At 50.3% G+C, this 16,056-nt stretch overlaps 1 non-coding gene across 1 annotated transcript; it reads left to right on the top strand.

Annotated features, from left to right (window-relative positions):
• The first annotated feature begins 15,538 nt into the window (after positions 1-15,538).
• Trnas-gga (transfer RNA serine (anticodon GGA)) lies at positions 15,539-15,611 on the top strand. The gene has a single exon. It is a non-coding gene; the product is annotated as a tRNA-Ser (tRNA).
• Positions 15,612-16,056: the final 445 nt, after the last annotated feature.

The following is a 16,056-nucleotide window of genomic DNA, read 5'->3' as shown; positions in this document are numbered from 1 at the left end:
TGGTCGACCGCTCTCGACATGTCGTACACGCTCGAGTCACTGCCAGGTGGTTGAACAGAAGGTCCCCTTAACCCCGAGTAGTTCGAGTGGCGCTGGCTACCACCCCCAAGCGCAGAAAACTAGAACACCAGAACATAAATACCCCAGAAAGTAGAGGTTAAAATATCCCCGCCGGCAGCGGAGTGGTTATCGCACCAGACAGGTATTCTGGAGGTTGTGGGTTAGAATCCCACCTGGAGGGCATTTTTTCTCAACTTTCTTATTTTCCAAATTCTTTATCTTGACGAACTACATCCTCCCCTTTGCTTTTCGAGGTTTTCTTGACTGCCAATTTTTTTTTTTGCTGTGTTATTTTCAACGAGCCCCTCATTTCCTATTCTGATTCGCTACATGCATGGCGGGGGCCTCTGTTCTGGCAGTCCTGGTGCCATAGGAAGCTTAAGAGGGTTGAACGCTGGTTCACCACTCTCGACATGTCGTAGACGCTCGAGTCACGGCCCCGGGGGTTTGAAAGAAGGTCCCCTTCACCCGGAGTAGTCCGAGTGGCACTGGCTACAACCCCCAAGCGCAGGAGACAAAAACACCTTAACATAAATACCCCAGAAAGTAGAGGGTAAAGTAGCCCCGGCAGTAGCGTAGTGGTTATCGCACCAGACCGGTATTCTGGAGGTCGTGGGTTCGGATCCCACCTGGCGGGCATTTTTTCTCCTCTTGCTTCTTTTCCAAATTCTTTACTTTGAGTTACTACATCTTCCCCTTTGCTTTCCGAGGTCTCCTTGACTGCCAATTCCTATTTCTGTCTTATTTTCAACGAGCCCCTCATTTCCTATTCTGATTCGCTACATGCATAGGAGGGCCTCCGTTCTGGCAGTCTTGGTGCCATAGGGAGCTTAAGAGGGTTCAACGCTGGTCGACCACTCTCGACATGTCGTAGACGCTCGAGTCACGGCCCCGGGGGTTTGAAAGAAGGTCCCCTTCACCCGGAGTAGTCTGAGTGGCACTGGCTACCACCCCCAAGCGCAGGAGACAAAAACACCTTAACATAAATACCCCAGAAAGTAGAGGGTAAAGTAGCCCCGCCGATAGCGTAGTGGTTATTGCACCAGACCGGTATTCTGGAGGTCGTGGGTTCGGATCCCAACTGGCGGGCATTTTTTCCCTACTTTCTTATTTTCCAAATTCTTTACCTTGAGCTACTACATCCTCCCCTTTGCTTACCGAGGTATTGTTGACTGCCAATTCTTATTTCTGTCATATTTTCAACGAGCCCCTCATTTCCTATTCTGATTCGGTACATGCATAGCGGGGGCCTCTGTTCTGGCAGTCCTGGTGCCATACAGAAATTACCAGGGTTCAACGCTGGTCGACCACCCTCGACATGTCGTAGACGCTCGAGTCACGGCCCGGGGTTTTAAAAGAAGGTGCCCTTCACTCCGAGTAGTCCGAGTGGCGCTGGCTACCACCCCCAAGCGCAGGAAACAAAAACACCTTAACAAAAATATCCCAGAAAGTGGAAGCTAAAGTTGACCCGCCGGTAGCGTGTGGTTATTGCACCAGACCGATATTCTGGAGGTCGTGGGTTCGGATCCCAACTGGCGGGCATTTTTTCCCCACTTTCTTATTTTCCAAATCCTTTACCTTGAGCTACTACATCCTCCCCTTTGCTTACCGAGGTATTGTTGACTGCCAATTCTTATTTCTGTCATATTTTCAACGAGCCCCTCATTTCCTATTTTGATTCGCTAGATGCAGAGCGAGGGCCTCTGTTCTGGCAGTCTTGGTGCCATAGAGAGTTTCAGAAGGTTGAACGGTGGTCGACCGCTCTCGACATGTCGTACACGCTCGAGTCACTGCCAGGTGGTTGAACAGAAGGTCCCCTTAACCCCGAGTAGTTCGAGTGGCGCTGGCTACCACCCCCAAGCGCAGAAAACTAGAACACCAGAACATAAATACCCCAGAAAGTAGAGGTTAAAATATCCCCGCCGGCAGCGGAGTGGTTATCGCACCAGACAGGTATTCTGGAGGTTGTGGGTTAGAATCCCACCTGGAGGGCATTTTTTCTCAACTTTCTTATTTTCCAAATTCTTTATCTTGACGAACTACATCCTCCCCTTTGCTTTTCGAGGTTTTCTTGACTGCCAATTTTTTTTTTGCTGTGTTATTTTCAACGAGCCCCTCATTTCCTATTCTGATTCGCTACATGCATGGCGGGGGCCTCTGTTCTGGCAGTCCTGGTGCCATAGGAAGCTTAAGAGGGTTGAACGCTGGTTCACCACTCTCGACATGTCGTAGACGCTCGAGTCACGGCCCCGGGGGTTTGAAAGAAGGTTCCCTTCACCCGGAGTAGTCCGAGTGGCACTGGCTACAACCCCCAAGCGCAGGAGACAAAAACACCTTAACATAAATACCCCAGAAAGTAGAGGGTAAAGTAGCCCCGGCAGTAGCGTAGTGGTTATCGCACCAGACCGGTATTCTGGAGGTCGTGGGTTCGGATCCCACCTGGCGGGCATTTTTTCTCCTCTTGCTTCTTTTCCAAATTCTTTACCTTGAGTTACTACATCTTCCCCTTTGCTTTCCGAGGTCTCCTTGACTGCCAATTCCTATTTCTGTCTTATTTTCAACGAGCCCCTCATTTCCTATTCTGATTCGCTACATTCATAGGAGGGCCTCAGTTCTGGCAGTCTTGGTGCCATTGGGAGCTTAAGAGGGTTCAACGCTGGTCGACCACTCTCGACATGTCATAGACGCTCGAGTCACGGCCCGGGGGTTGAAAAGAAGGTCCCCTTCACCCCGAGTACTCCGAGTGGCGCTGGCTACCACCCCCAAGTGCAGGAAACAAAAACACCTGAACACAAATACCCAGCAAGTGGAGGCAAAAGTAGCCCCGCCGGTAGCGCAGTGGTTATCGCACCAGACCGGTATTCTGGAGGTCTTGGGTTCGGATCCTACCTGGCGGGCATTTTTTCTCCACTTTCTAATTTTCCAAATTCTTAACCTTGAGCTTATATATACTCCCCTTTGCTTTCCGAGGTATTCTTGACTACCAATTCTTATTTCTGTCATATTTTCAACGAGCCCCTCATTTCCTATTCTGATTCGCTACATGCAGAGCGAGGGCCTCTGTTCTAGCAGTCTTGGTGCCATAGGGAGCTTAAGAGGGTTCAACGCTGCTCGACCACTCTCGACATGTCGTAGACGCTCGAGTCACTGCCAGGGGATGTTGAAAAGAAGGTAACCTTCACCCCGAGTAGTTCGAGTGGCGCTGGCCACCACCCCCAAGCGCAGGAAACAGACACACCTGAACATAATAACCCCAGAAAGTGGAGGCTAAAATAGCCCCGCCGGCAGCATAGTGGTTATCGCACCAAACCGGTATTCTGGAGGTCGTGGGTTCGGATCCCACGTGGCGGTCATTTTTTCTCCACTTCTTGTTTTCCAAATTCTGTACCTTGAGCTACTACATCCTCCCCTTTGCTTTCCGAGGTCTTCTTGACTGCCAATTCTTATTTTTGCCTTATTTTCAACGAGCCCCTCATTTCCTATTCTGATTCGCTACATGCATAGCGAGGGCCTCTGTTCTGGCAGTGTTGGTGCCATAGGGAGCTTAAGAGGGTTCAACGCTGGTCGACCACTCTCGACATGTCGTAGACGCTCGAGTCACTGCCAGGGGATGTTGAAAAGAAGGTCCCCTTCAGCCCGAGTAGTTCGAGTGGCGCTGGCTACCACCTCCAGGCGCAGGAAACAAAAACACCTGAACAAAAATACCCCAGAAAGTGCTGGCCAAAATAGCCCCACCGGTAGCGTAGTGGTTATCGCACCAGACCGGTTCTCGAGGTCGGTGGTTCGGATCCCACCTGGCGGGCATTTTTTCTCCACATTGTTATTTTCAAAAGTCTTTATATTGAGCTACAACATCCTCCCCTTTGCTTTCCGAGGTCTTCTTGACTGCCAATTTCTATTTTTGTGTTATTTTCAACTAGCCCCTCATTTCCAATTTTAATTCGCTACATGCATAGCGAGGGCCTCAGTTCTGGTAGTCTTGGTGCCATAGGGAGCTTAAGACCGTTCAACGCTGGTCGACCACTCTCGACATGTCGTAGACGCTCCAGTCACAGCCCGGGGGTTGAAAAGAAGGTCCCCTTCATCCCGAGTAGTCCGAGTGGCGCTGGTTACCACCGCCATGTGCAGGAAACAAAAACACCGGAACATAAATACCCCAGAATGGGAAGCTAAAGTAGCCCCACCTGTGGCGTAGTGGTTATCGCACAAGACCGGTATTCTGGAGGTCGTGGGTTCGGATCCCACATGGCAGGCATTTTTTCTCCACTTTCTTGTTTTCCAGATTCTTTACCTTGAGCTACTACATCCTCCCCTTTGCTTTCCGAGGTATTCTTGACTGCCAATTCCTATTTATTTCATATTTTCAACGAGCCCTTCATTTCCTATTCTCATTCGCTACATGCATAGGAGGGCCTCCGTTCTGGCAGTCTTGGTGCCATAGGGAGCTTGAGAGGGTTCGACGCTGGTCGTCCACTCTCGACATGTCGTAGACGCTCGAGTCACGGCCCGGGGGTTTGAAAGAAGGTCCCCTTCACCCGGAGTAGTCCGAGTGGCACTGGCTACCACCCCCAAGCGCAGGAGACAAAAACACCTTAACATAAATACCCCAGAAAGTAGAGGGTAAAGTAGCCCCGCCAGTAGCGTAGTGGTTATCGCACCAGACCGGTATTCTGGAGGTTGTAGGTTCGGATCCCAGCTGGCGGGCATTTTTTCTCCTCGTGCTTCTTTTCAAAATGTTTTACCTTGAGTTACTACATCCTGCCCTTTTCTTTCCGAGGTCTTCTTGACTGCCAATTCCTATTTCTGTCTTATTTTCAACGAGCCCCTCATTTCCTATTCTGATTCGCTACATGCATAGCGAGGGCCTCTGTTCTGGCAGCCTTGGTGCCATACAGAACTTACCAGGGTTCAACGCTGGTCGACCAGCCTCGACATGTCGTAGACGCTCGAGTCACGGCCCGGGGTTTCAAAAGAAGGTGCCCTTCACTCCGAGTAGTCCGAGTGGCACTGGCTACAACCCCCAAGCGCAGGAGACAAAAACACCTTAACATAAATACCCCAGAAAGTAGAGGGTAAAGTAGCCCCGGCAGTAGCGTAGTGGATATCGCACCAGACCGGTATTCTGGAGGTCGTGGGTTCGGATCCCACCTGGCGGGCACTTTTTCTCCTCTTGCTTCTTTTCCAAATTCTTTACCTTGAGTTACTACATCTTCCCCTTTGCTTTCCGAGGTCTCCTTGACTGCCAATTCCTATTTCTGTCTTATTTTCAACGAGCCCCTCATTTCCTATTCTGATTCGCTACATTCATAGGAGGGCCTCAGTTCTGGCAGTCTTGGTGCCATTGGGAGCTTAAGAGGGTTCAACGCTGGTCGACCACTCTCGACATGTCATAGGCGCTCGAGTCACGGCCCGGGGGTTGAAAAGAAGGTCCCCTTAACCCCGAGTACTCCGAGTGGCGCTGGCTACCACCCACAAGTGCAGGAAACAAAAACACCTGAACATAAATACCCAGAAAGTGGAGGCTAAAGTAGCCCTGCAGGCAGCGTAGTGGTTCTCGCACCAGACTGGTATTCTGGAGGTCGTGGCTTCGGATCCCACCTTGCGAGCATTTTTTCTCCACTTTCTTGTTTTCCAAATTCTTTACCTTGAGCTGCTACATTCTCCCTATTGCTTTCCGAGGTCTTCTTGACTGCCAATTCTTATTTCTGTCTTATTTTCAACGAACCCCTCATTTCCTATTCTGATTCGCTACATGCATTGCGAGGGCCTCAGTTCTGGTAGTCTTGGTGCCATAGGGAGCTTAAGGGGGTTGAACCCTGGTTGACCACTCTCGACATGTCGTAGATGCTTGAGTCACTGCCAGGGGGTTGAAAAGAAGGTCCCCTTCACCCCGAGTAGTTCGAGTGGCGCTGGCCACCACCCCCAAGCGCAGGAAACAGACACACCTGAACATAATAACCCCAGAAAGTGGAGGCTAAAATAGCCCCGCCGGTAGCGTAGTGGTTATCGCACCAGACCGGTATTCTGGAGGTCGTGGGTTCGGATCCCACCTGGCGTGCATTTTTTCTCCACATTCTTATTTTCAAAAGTCTTTATATTGAGCTACAACATCCTCCCCTCCGCTTTCCGAGGTCTTCTTGACTGCCAATTTCTATTTTTGTCTTATTTTCAACCAGCCCCTCTATTCCAATTCTAATTCGCTACATGCATAGCGAGGGCCTCAGTTCTGGTAGTCTTGGTGCCATAGGGAGCTTAAGGGGGTTGAACCCTGGTTGACCACTCTCGACATGTCGTAGATGCTTGAGTCACTGCCAGGGGGTTGAAAAGAAGGTCCCCTTCACCCCGAGTAGTTCGAGTGGCGCTGGCCACCACCCCCAAGCGCAGGAAACAGACACACCTGAACATAATAACCCCAGAAAGTGGAGGCTAAAATAGCCCCGCCGGCAGCATAGTGGTTATCGCACCAAACCGGTATTCTGGAGGTCGTGGGTTCGGATCCCAAGTGGCGGGCATTTTTTGTCCTCTTGCTTCTTTTCCAAATTCTGTACCTTGAGCTACTACATCCTCCAATTTGCTTTCCGAGGTCTTTTTGACTGCCAATTTCTATTTTTGTCGTAATTTCAACAAGCCCCTCATTTCCAATTCTAATTCGCTACATGCATAGCGAGGGCCTCAGTTCTGGTAGTCTTGGTGCCATAGGTAGCTTAAGACGGTTCAACGCTGGGCGACCACTCTCGACATGTCGTAGACGCTCGAGTCACTGCCTGGGGGTTGAAAAGAAGGTCCCCTTCACCCCGAGTAGTTCGATTGGCGCTGGCTACCACCCTCATGCGCAGGAAACAAAAACACCCGAACATAAATACCCCAGAAAGTGGAGGCCAAAATAGCCCCAGCGGTAGCGTAGTGGTTATCGCACCAGACCGTTATTCTGGATGTTGTGGGTTCGGATCCCACCTGGCAGGCATTTGTTTTCCACTTTCTTATTTTCCAAATTCTTTACCTTGAGCTACTACATCCTCCCCTTTTCTTTCCGAGGTCTTCTTGACTGCCAATTCCTATTTCTGTCTTATTTTCAACGAGCCCCTCATTTCCTATTCTGATTCGCTACATGCATAGCGAGGGCCTCTGTTCTGGCAGCCTTGGTGCCATACAGAACTTACCAGGGTTCAACGCTGGTCGACCACCCTCGACATGTCGTAGACGCTCGAGTCACGGCCCGGGGTTTCAAAAGAAGGTGCCCTTCACTCCGAGTAGTCCGAGTGGCGCTGGCTACCACCACCAAGCGCAGGAAACAAAAACACCTTAACAATAATATCCCAGAAAGTGGAAGCTAAAGTTGACCCGCCGGTAGCGTAGTGGTTATTGCACCAGACCGGTATTCTGGAGGTCGTGGGTTCGGATCCCAACTGGCGGGCATTTTTTCCCCACTTTCTTATTTTCCAAATTCTTTACCTTGAGCTACTACATCCTCCCCTTTGCTTACCGAGGTATTGTTGACTGACAATTCTTATTTCTGTCATATTTTCAACGAGCCCCTCATTTCCTATTCTGATTCGCTACATGCATGGCGGGGGCCTCTATTCTGGCAGTCCTGGTGCCATAGGAAGCTTAAGAGGGTTGAACGCTGGTCCACCACTCTCGACATGTCGTAGACGCTCGAGTCACGGCCCCGGGGGTTTGAAAGAAGGTCCCCTTCACCCGGAGTAGTCCGAGTGACACTGGCTACAACCCCCAAGCGCAGGAGACAAAAACACCTTAACATAAATACCCCAGAAAGTAGAGGGTAAAGTAGCCCCGCCAGTAGCGTAGTGGTTATCGCACCAGACCGGTATTCTGGAGGTCGTGGGTTCGGATCCCACCTGGCGGGCATTTTTTCTCCTCTTGCTTCTTTTCCAAATTCTTTACCTTGAGTTACTACATCTTCCCCTTTGCTTTCCGAGGTCTCCTTGACTGCCAATTCCTATTTCTGTCTTATTTTCAACGAGCCCATCATTTCCTATTCTGATTCGCTACATTCATAGGAGGGCCTCAGTTCTGGCAGTCTTGGTGCCATTGGGAGCTTAAGAGGGTTCAACGCTGGTCGACCATTCTCGACATGTCATAGACGCTCGAGTCACGGCCCGGGAGTTGAAAAGAAGGTCCCCTTCACCCCGAGTACTCCGAGTGGCGCTGGCTACCACCCACAAGTGCAGGAAACAAAAACACCTGAACATAAATACCCAGAAAGTGGAGGCTAAAGTAGCCCTGCAGGCTGCGTAGTGGTTATCGCACCAGACCGGTATTCTGGAGGTCGTGGGTTCGGATCCCACCTGGCGAGCATTTTTTCTCCACTTTCTAATTTTCCAAATTCTTAACCTTGAGCTACTATATACTCCCCTTTGCTTTCCGATGTATTCTTGACTACCAATTCTTATTTCTGTCATATTTTCAACGAGCCCCTTATTTCCTATTCTGATTCGCTACATGCAGAGCGAGGGCCTCTGTTCTGGCAGTCTTGGTGCCATAGAGAGCTTCAGAAGGTTGAACGGTGGTCGACCACTCTCGACATGTCGTACACGCTCGAGTCACTGCCAGGGGGTTGAACAGAAGGTCCCCTTAACCCCGAGTAGTTCGAGTGGCGCTGGCTACCACACCCAAGCGCAGAAAACAAGAACACCTGAACATAAATACCCCAGAAAGTAGAGGCTAAATTATCCCCGCCGGCAGCGTAGTGGTTATCGCACCAGACAGGTATTCTGGAGGTTGTGGGTTAGAATCCCACCTGGAGGGCATTTTTTCTCAACTTTCTTATTTTCCAAATTCTTTATCTTGACGAACTACATCCTCCCCTTTGCTTTTCGAGGTTTTCTTGACTGCCAATTTTTTTTTGCTGTGTTATTTTCAACGAGCCCCTCATTTCCTATTCTGATTCGCTACATGCATAGCGGGGGCCTCTGTTCTGGCAGTCCTGGTGCCATAGGAAGCTTAAGAGGGTTGAACGATGGTCGACCACTCTCGACATGTCGTAGACGCTAGAGTCACGGCCCGGGGGTTTGAAAGAAGGTCCCCTTCACCCGGAGTAGTCCGAGTGGCACTGGCTACCACCCCCAAGCGCAGGAGACAAAAACACGTTAACATAAATACCCCAGAAAGTAGAGGGTAAAGTAGCCCCGCCAGTAGCGTAGTGGGTATCGCACCAGACCGGTATTCTGGAGGTCGTGGGTTCGGATCCCACCTGGCGGGCATTTTTTCTCCTCGTGCTTCTTTTCAAAATTTTTTACCTTGAGTTACTACAGCCTATCCCTTTTCTTTCCGAGGTCTTCTTGACTGCCAATTCCTATTTCTGTCTTATTTTCAACAAGCCCCTCATTTCCTATTCTGATTCGCTACATGCATAGCGAGGGCCTCTGTTCTCGCAGCCTTGGTGCCATGCAGAACTTACCAGGGTTCAACGCTGGTCGACCACCCTCGACATGTCGTAGACGCTCGAGTCACGGCGCGGGGTTTCAAAAGAAGGTGCCCTTCACTCCGAGTAGTCCGAGTGGCGCTGGCTACCACCCCCAAGCGCAGGAAACAAAAACACCTTAACATAAATACCCCAGAAAGTGGAAGCTAAAGTTGCCCCGCCGGTAGCGTAGTGGTTATCGCACCAGACCGGTATTCTAGAGGTCGTGGGTTCGGATCCCAACTGGCGGGCGTTTTTTCCCCACTTTCTTATTTTCCAAATTCTTTACCTTGAGCTACTACATCCTCCCATTTGCTTACCGAGGTATTGTTGACTGCAATTCTTATTTCTGTCATATTTTCAACGAGCCCCTCATTTCCTATTCTGATTCGCTACATGCATGGCGGGGGCCTCTGTTCTGGCAGTCCTGGTGCCATAGGAAGCTTAAGAGGGTTGAACGCTGGTCCACCACTCTCGACATGTCGTAGACGCCCGAGTCACGGCCCCGGGGGTTTGAAAGAAGGTCCCCTTCACCCGGAGTAGTCCGAGTGGCACTGGCTACAACCCCCAAGCGCAGGAGACAAAAACACCTAAACATAAATACCCCAGAAAGTAGAGGGTAAAGTAGCCCCGCCAGTAGCGTAGTGGTTATCGCACCAGACCGGTATTCTGGAGGTCGTGGGTTGGGATCCCACGTGGCGGGCATTTTTCCTCCACTTCTTGTTTTCCAAATTCTGTACCTTGAGCTACTACATCCTCCCCTTTGCTTTCCGAGGTATTCTTGACTGCCAATTCTTATTTTTGTCTTGTTTTCAACGAGCCCCTCATTTCCTATTCTGATTCGCTACATGCATAGCGAGGGCCTCTGTTCTAGCAGTCTTGGTGCCATAGAGAGCTTCAGAGGGTTCAACGCTGGTCGACCCCTCTCGACATGTCGTATACGCTCGAGTCATTGCCAGGGGATGTTGAAAAGAAGGTCCCCTTCAGCCCGAGTAGTTCGAGTGGCGCTGGCTACCACCCCCAGGTGCAGGAAACAAAAACACCTGAACATAAATACCTCAAAAGTTGAGGCTAAAATAGCCCCGCCGGTAGCGTAGTGGTTATCGCACCAGACCGGTATTCTGGAGGTCGTGGGTTCGGATCCCACCTGGCGGGCATTTTTTCTCCACATTCTTATTTTCAAAAGTCTTTATATTGAGCTACAACATCCTCCCCTTCGCTTTCCGAGGTCTTCTTGACTGCCAATTTCTATTTTTGTCTTATTTTCAACAAGCCCCTCTATTCCAATTCTAATTCGCTACATGCATAGCGAGGGCCTCAGTTCTGGTAGTCTTGGTGCCATAGGGAGCTTAAGGGGGTTGAACCCTGGTTGACCACTCTCGACATGTCGTAGATGCTTGAGTCACTGCCAGGGGGTTGAAAAGAAGGTCCCCTTCACCCCGAGTAGTTCGAGTGGCGCTGGCCACCACCCCAAAGCGCAGGAAACAGACACACCTGAACATAATAACCCCAGAAAGTGGAGGCTACAATAGCCCCGCCGGCAGCATAGTGGTTATCGCACCAAACCGGTATTCTGGAGGTCGTGGGTTCGGATCCCACCTGGCGGGCATTTTTGTCCTCTTGCTTCTTTTCCAAATTCTGTACCTTGAGCCACTACATCCTCCAATTTGCTTTCCGAGGTCTTTTTGACTGCCAATTTCTATGTTTGCCGTAATATCAACAAGCCCCTCATTTCCAATTCTAATTCGCTACATGCATAGCGAGGGCCTCAGTTCTGGTAGTCTTGGTGCCATAGGTAGCTTAAGACGGTTCAACGCTGGGCTACCACTCTCGACATGTCGTAGACGCTCGAGTCACTGCCAGGGGGTTGAAAAGAAGGTCCCCTTCACTCCGAGTAGTTCGAGTGGCGCTGGCTACCACCCCCATGCGCAAGAAACAAAAACACCCGAACATAAATACCCCAGAAAGTGGAGGCCAAAATAGCTCCAGCGGTAGCGTAGTGGTTATCGCACCAGACCATTATTCTGGATGTCGTGGGTTCGGATCCCACCTGGCGGGCATTTTTTGTCCTCTTGCTTCTTTTCCAAATTCTGTACCTTGAGCCACTACATCCTCCAATTTGCTTTCCGAGGTCTTTTTGACTGCCAATTTCTATTTTTGTCGTAATTTCAACAAGCCCCTCATTTCCAATTCTAATTCGCTACATGCATAGCGAGGGCCTCAGTTCTGGTAGTCTTGGTGCCATAGGTAGCTTAAGACGGTTCAACGCTGGTCTACCACTCTCGACATGTCGTAGACGCTCGAGTCACTGCCAGGGGATGTTGAAAAGAAGGTCCCCTTCAGCCCGAGTAGTTCGAATGGCGCTGGCTACCACCCCCAGGCGCAGGAAACAAAAACACCTGAACATAAATACACCAGAAAGTGCAGGCCAAAATAGCCCCGCCGGTAGCGTAGTGGTTATCGCACCAGACCGGTATTCTGGAGGTCGTGGGTTCGGATCCTACCTGGCGGGCATTTTTTCTCCTCTTTCTTATTTTCCAAATTCTTACCCTTGAGCTACCACATCCTCCCCTTTGCTTTCCGTGGTCTTCTTCAATGCCAATTCCTATTTCTGTGTTATTTTCAACGAGCCACTCATTTCTTATTCCGATTCGCTACATGCATAGCGAGGGATACTGTTCTGGCAGTCTTGGTGCCATAGGTAGCTTAAGAGGGTTCAACGCGGGTCGACCACTCTCGACATGTCGTAGACGCTCGAGTCACGGCCCTGGGGTTGGAAAGAAGGTCCCCTTCACCCGGAGTAGTCCGAGTGGCACTGGCTACCACCCCCAAGCGCAGGAAACAAAAACACCTGAACATAAATACCCCAGAAAGTGGAGGCTAAAATAGCCCCGCCGGTAGCGTAGTGGTTATCGCACCAGACCGGTATTCTGGAAGTCGTGGGTTCGGATCCCACGTGGCGGGCATTTTTTCTCCACTTCTTGTTTTCCAAATTCTGTACCTTGAGCTACTACATCATCCCATTTGCTTTCCGAGGTCTTCTTGACTGCCAATTTCTATTTTTGTCTTATTTTCAACAAGCCCCTCATTTCCAATTTTAATTCGCTACATGCATAGCGAGGGCCTCGGTTCAGGTAGTCTTGGTGCCATGGGTAGCTTAATACGGTTCAACGCTGGGCGACAATTCTCGACATGTCGTAGACGCTCGAGTCACTGCCAGGGGGTTGAAAAGAAGGTCCCCTTCACCCCGAATAGTCCGAGTGACGCTGGCTACCACCCCCAAACACAGGAAATAAAAACAACTGAACATAAATACCCCAGAAAGTGGAGGCTAAAAAGCCCCGCCGGTAGCGCAGTGCCTATCACACCAGACCGGTATTCTGGAAGTCGTGGGTTCGGATCCCACCTGGCGGGCATTTTTTATCCACTTTCTTATTTTCCAAAGTATTCATATTGAGCTACTACATCCTCACCTTTGCTTTCCCAGGTCTTCTTGACTGCCAATTCCTATTTTTGTCTTATTTTCAACGAGCCCCTCACTTCCAATTCTGATTCGCTACGTGCATAGCGAGGGCCTCTGTTCTGGCAGTCTTGGTGCCATAGGGAGCTATAGAGGGTTCAACGCTGGTGGACTACTCTCGACATGTCGTAGACGCTCGAGTAACGGCCCGGGGGTTAAAAAGAAGGTCCCCTTCACCCCGAGTAGTCCGAGTGGCGCTGGCTACCACCCCAAGCGCAGAAAAAAAAACACCTGAACATATATACCCCAGAAAGTGAAGTCTAAAGTAGCCCCGCCGGTAGCGCAGTGGTTATCGCACCAGACCGGTATTCTGGAGGTCGTGGGTTCGGATTCCACCTGGCGGGCATTTTTTCTCCACATTGTTATTTTCAAAAGTCTTTATATTGAGCTACAACATCCTCCCCGTTGCTTTCCGAGGTCTTCTTGACTGCCAATTTCTATTTTTGTCTTATTTTCAACAAGCCCCTCATTTCCAATTCTAATTCGCTACATGCATAGCGAGGGCCTCAGTTCTGGTAGTCCTGGTGCCATAGGGAGCTTAAGACCGTTCAACGCTGGTCGACCACTCTCGACATGTCGTAGACGCTCGAGGCACAGCCCGGGGGTTGAAAAGAAGGTCCCCTTCATCCCGAGTAGTCCGAGTGGCGCTGCCTACCACCGCCAAGTGCAGGAAACAAAAACATCTGAACATAAATACCCCAGAAAGGGGAGGCTCAAGTAGCCCCACCTGTAGCGTAGTGGTTATCGCACCAGACCGGTATTCTGGAGGTCGTGGGTTCGGATCCCACATGCCAGGCATTTTTTCTCCACTTTCTTGTTTTCCAGATTCTTAACCGTGAGCTACTACATCCTCCCCTTTGCTTTCCGAGGTATTCTTGACTACCAATTGTTATTTCTGTCATATTTTCAACGAGCCCCTCATTTCTTATTCTGATTCGCTACATGCATAGCGAGGGCCTCTGTTCTCGCAATCCTGGTGCCATAGGGAGCTTAAGAGGGTTCAACGCTGGTCGACCGCTGTCGACATGTCGTAGACGCTCAAGTCACTGCCAGGGGATTGAAAAGAAGGACCCCTTCACCCCGAGTAGTTCGAGTGGCGCTGGCTACCACCCCCAAGCGCAGGAAAGAAGAACACCTGAACATAAATACCCCAGAAAGTAGAGGCTAAAATATCCCCGCCGGCAGCGTAGTGGTTATCGCACCAGACAGGTATTCTTGAGGTTGTGGGTTAGAATCCCACCTGGAGGGCATTTTTTCTCAACTTTCTTATTTTCCAAATTCTTTATCTTGACGAACTACATCCTCTCCTTTGCTTTCCGAGGTTTTATTGACTGCCAATTTTTTTTGCTGTGTTATTTTCAACGAGCCCCTCATTTCCTATTCTGATTCCTTATATGCATAGCGAGGGCCTCTGTTCTAGCAGTCTTGGTGCCATAGGGAGCTTAAGAGGGTTCAACGCTGGTCGACCACTCTCGACATGTCGTAGACGCTCGAGTCACAGCCAGGGGATGTTGAAAAGAAGGTAACCTTCACCCCAAATAGTTCGAGTGGCGCTGGCTACCACCCCCAGGCGCAGGGAACAAAAACACCTGAACATAAATACCCCAGAAAGTGGAGGCCAAAATAGCCCCGGCGGTAGCGTAGTGGTTATCGCACCAGACCGGTATTCTGGAGGTCGTGGGTTCGAATCCCACCTGGCGGGCAATTTTTCTCCACATTCTTAAATCAAAAGTCTTTACCTTGACCAACAACATCCTCCCCTTTGCTTTCCGAGGTCTTCTTCACTGCCAATTCCCATTTCTGTGTTATTTTCAACGAGCCCCTCATTTCTTATTCTGTATTCGCTACATGCATAGCGAGGGCTACTGTTCTGGCAGTCTTAGTGCCATAGGTAGCTTAAGAGGGTTCAACGCTGGTCGACCACTCTCGACATGTCGTAGACGCTCGAGTCACAGCCCGGGGGTTGGAAAGAAGGTCCCCTTCACCCGGAGTAGTCCGAGTGGCACTGACTACCACCCCCAAGCGCAGGAGACAAAAATATCTTAACATGAATACCGCAGAAAGCAGAGGCCAAAGTGGCCCCGCTGGTAGCGTAGTGGTAATCGCACCAGACCGGTATTCTGGATGTCGTGGGTTCGGATCTCACCTGGCAGGCATTTTTTTCCACTTTCTTATTTTCCAAATTCTTTACCTTGAGCTACTACATCCTCACCTTTGCTTTCCGAGGTCTTCTTGACTGCCAATTCCTATCTTTGTCCTTTTTTCAACGAGCCCCTCATTTCCAATTCTGATTCGCTCCGTGCATAGCGAGGGCCTCTGTTCTGGCAGTTTGGTGCCATAGGGAGCTTAAGTGGGTTCAACGCTGGTGTACCACTCTCGACATGTCGTAGACGCTCGAGTAACGGCCCGGGGGTTGAAAAGAAGGTCCCCATCACCCGGAGTAGTCCGAGTGGCACTGGCTACCACCCCCAAGCGCAGGAAAAAAAAAAAACACCTGAACATAAATACCCCAGAAAGTGAAGTCTAAAGTAGCCCCGCTGGTAGCGGAGTGGTAATCGCACCAGACCGGAATTCTGGAGGTCGTGGGTTCGGATCCCACCTGGCAGGCATTTTTTCTACACTTTCTTATTTTCCAAATTCTTAACCTTGAGCTACTACATCCTCCCCTTTGCTTTCCGTGGTCTTCTTCACTGCCAATTCCTATTTCTGTGTTATTTTCAACGAGCCCATCATTTCTTATTCTGATTCGCTACATGCATAGCGAGGGCTACCGTTCTGGCAGTCTTGGTGCCATAGGTAGCTTAAGAGGGTGCAACGCTGGTCGACCACTCCCGACATGTCGTAGACGCTCGAGTCACGGCCCTGGCATTGAAAAGAGAGTCCCCTGCACCCGGAGTAGTCCGAGTGGCACTGGCTACCACCCCCAAGCGCAGGAAACAAAAACACCTGAACATAAATACCCCGAAAGTGGAGGCTAAAATAGCCCCACCGGTAGCGTAGTGGTTATCGCACCAGACCGGTATTCTGGAGGTCGTGGGTTCGGATCCTACCT

This window comes from Haemaphysalis longicornis, unplaced genomic scaffold, assembly GCF_048455015.1.
Source record: "Haemaphysalis longicornis isolate Haplotype H1 unplaced genomic scaffold, Haemaphysalis longicornis Haplotype H1 scaffold_8, whole genome shotgun sequence".
Classification (NCBI taxonomy): domain Eukaryota; kingdom Metazoa; phylum Arthropoda; class Arachnida; order Ixodida; family Ixodidae; genus Haemaphysalis; species Haemaphysalis longicornis.
Note: the sequence above shows the minus strand (reverse complement) of the source record. Positions and strands in the feature narration are given on the sequence as shown.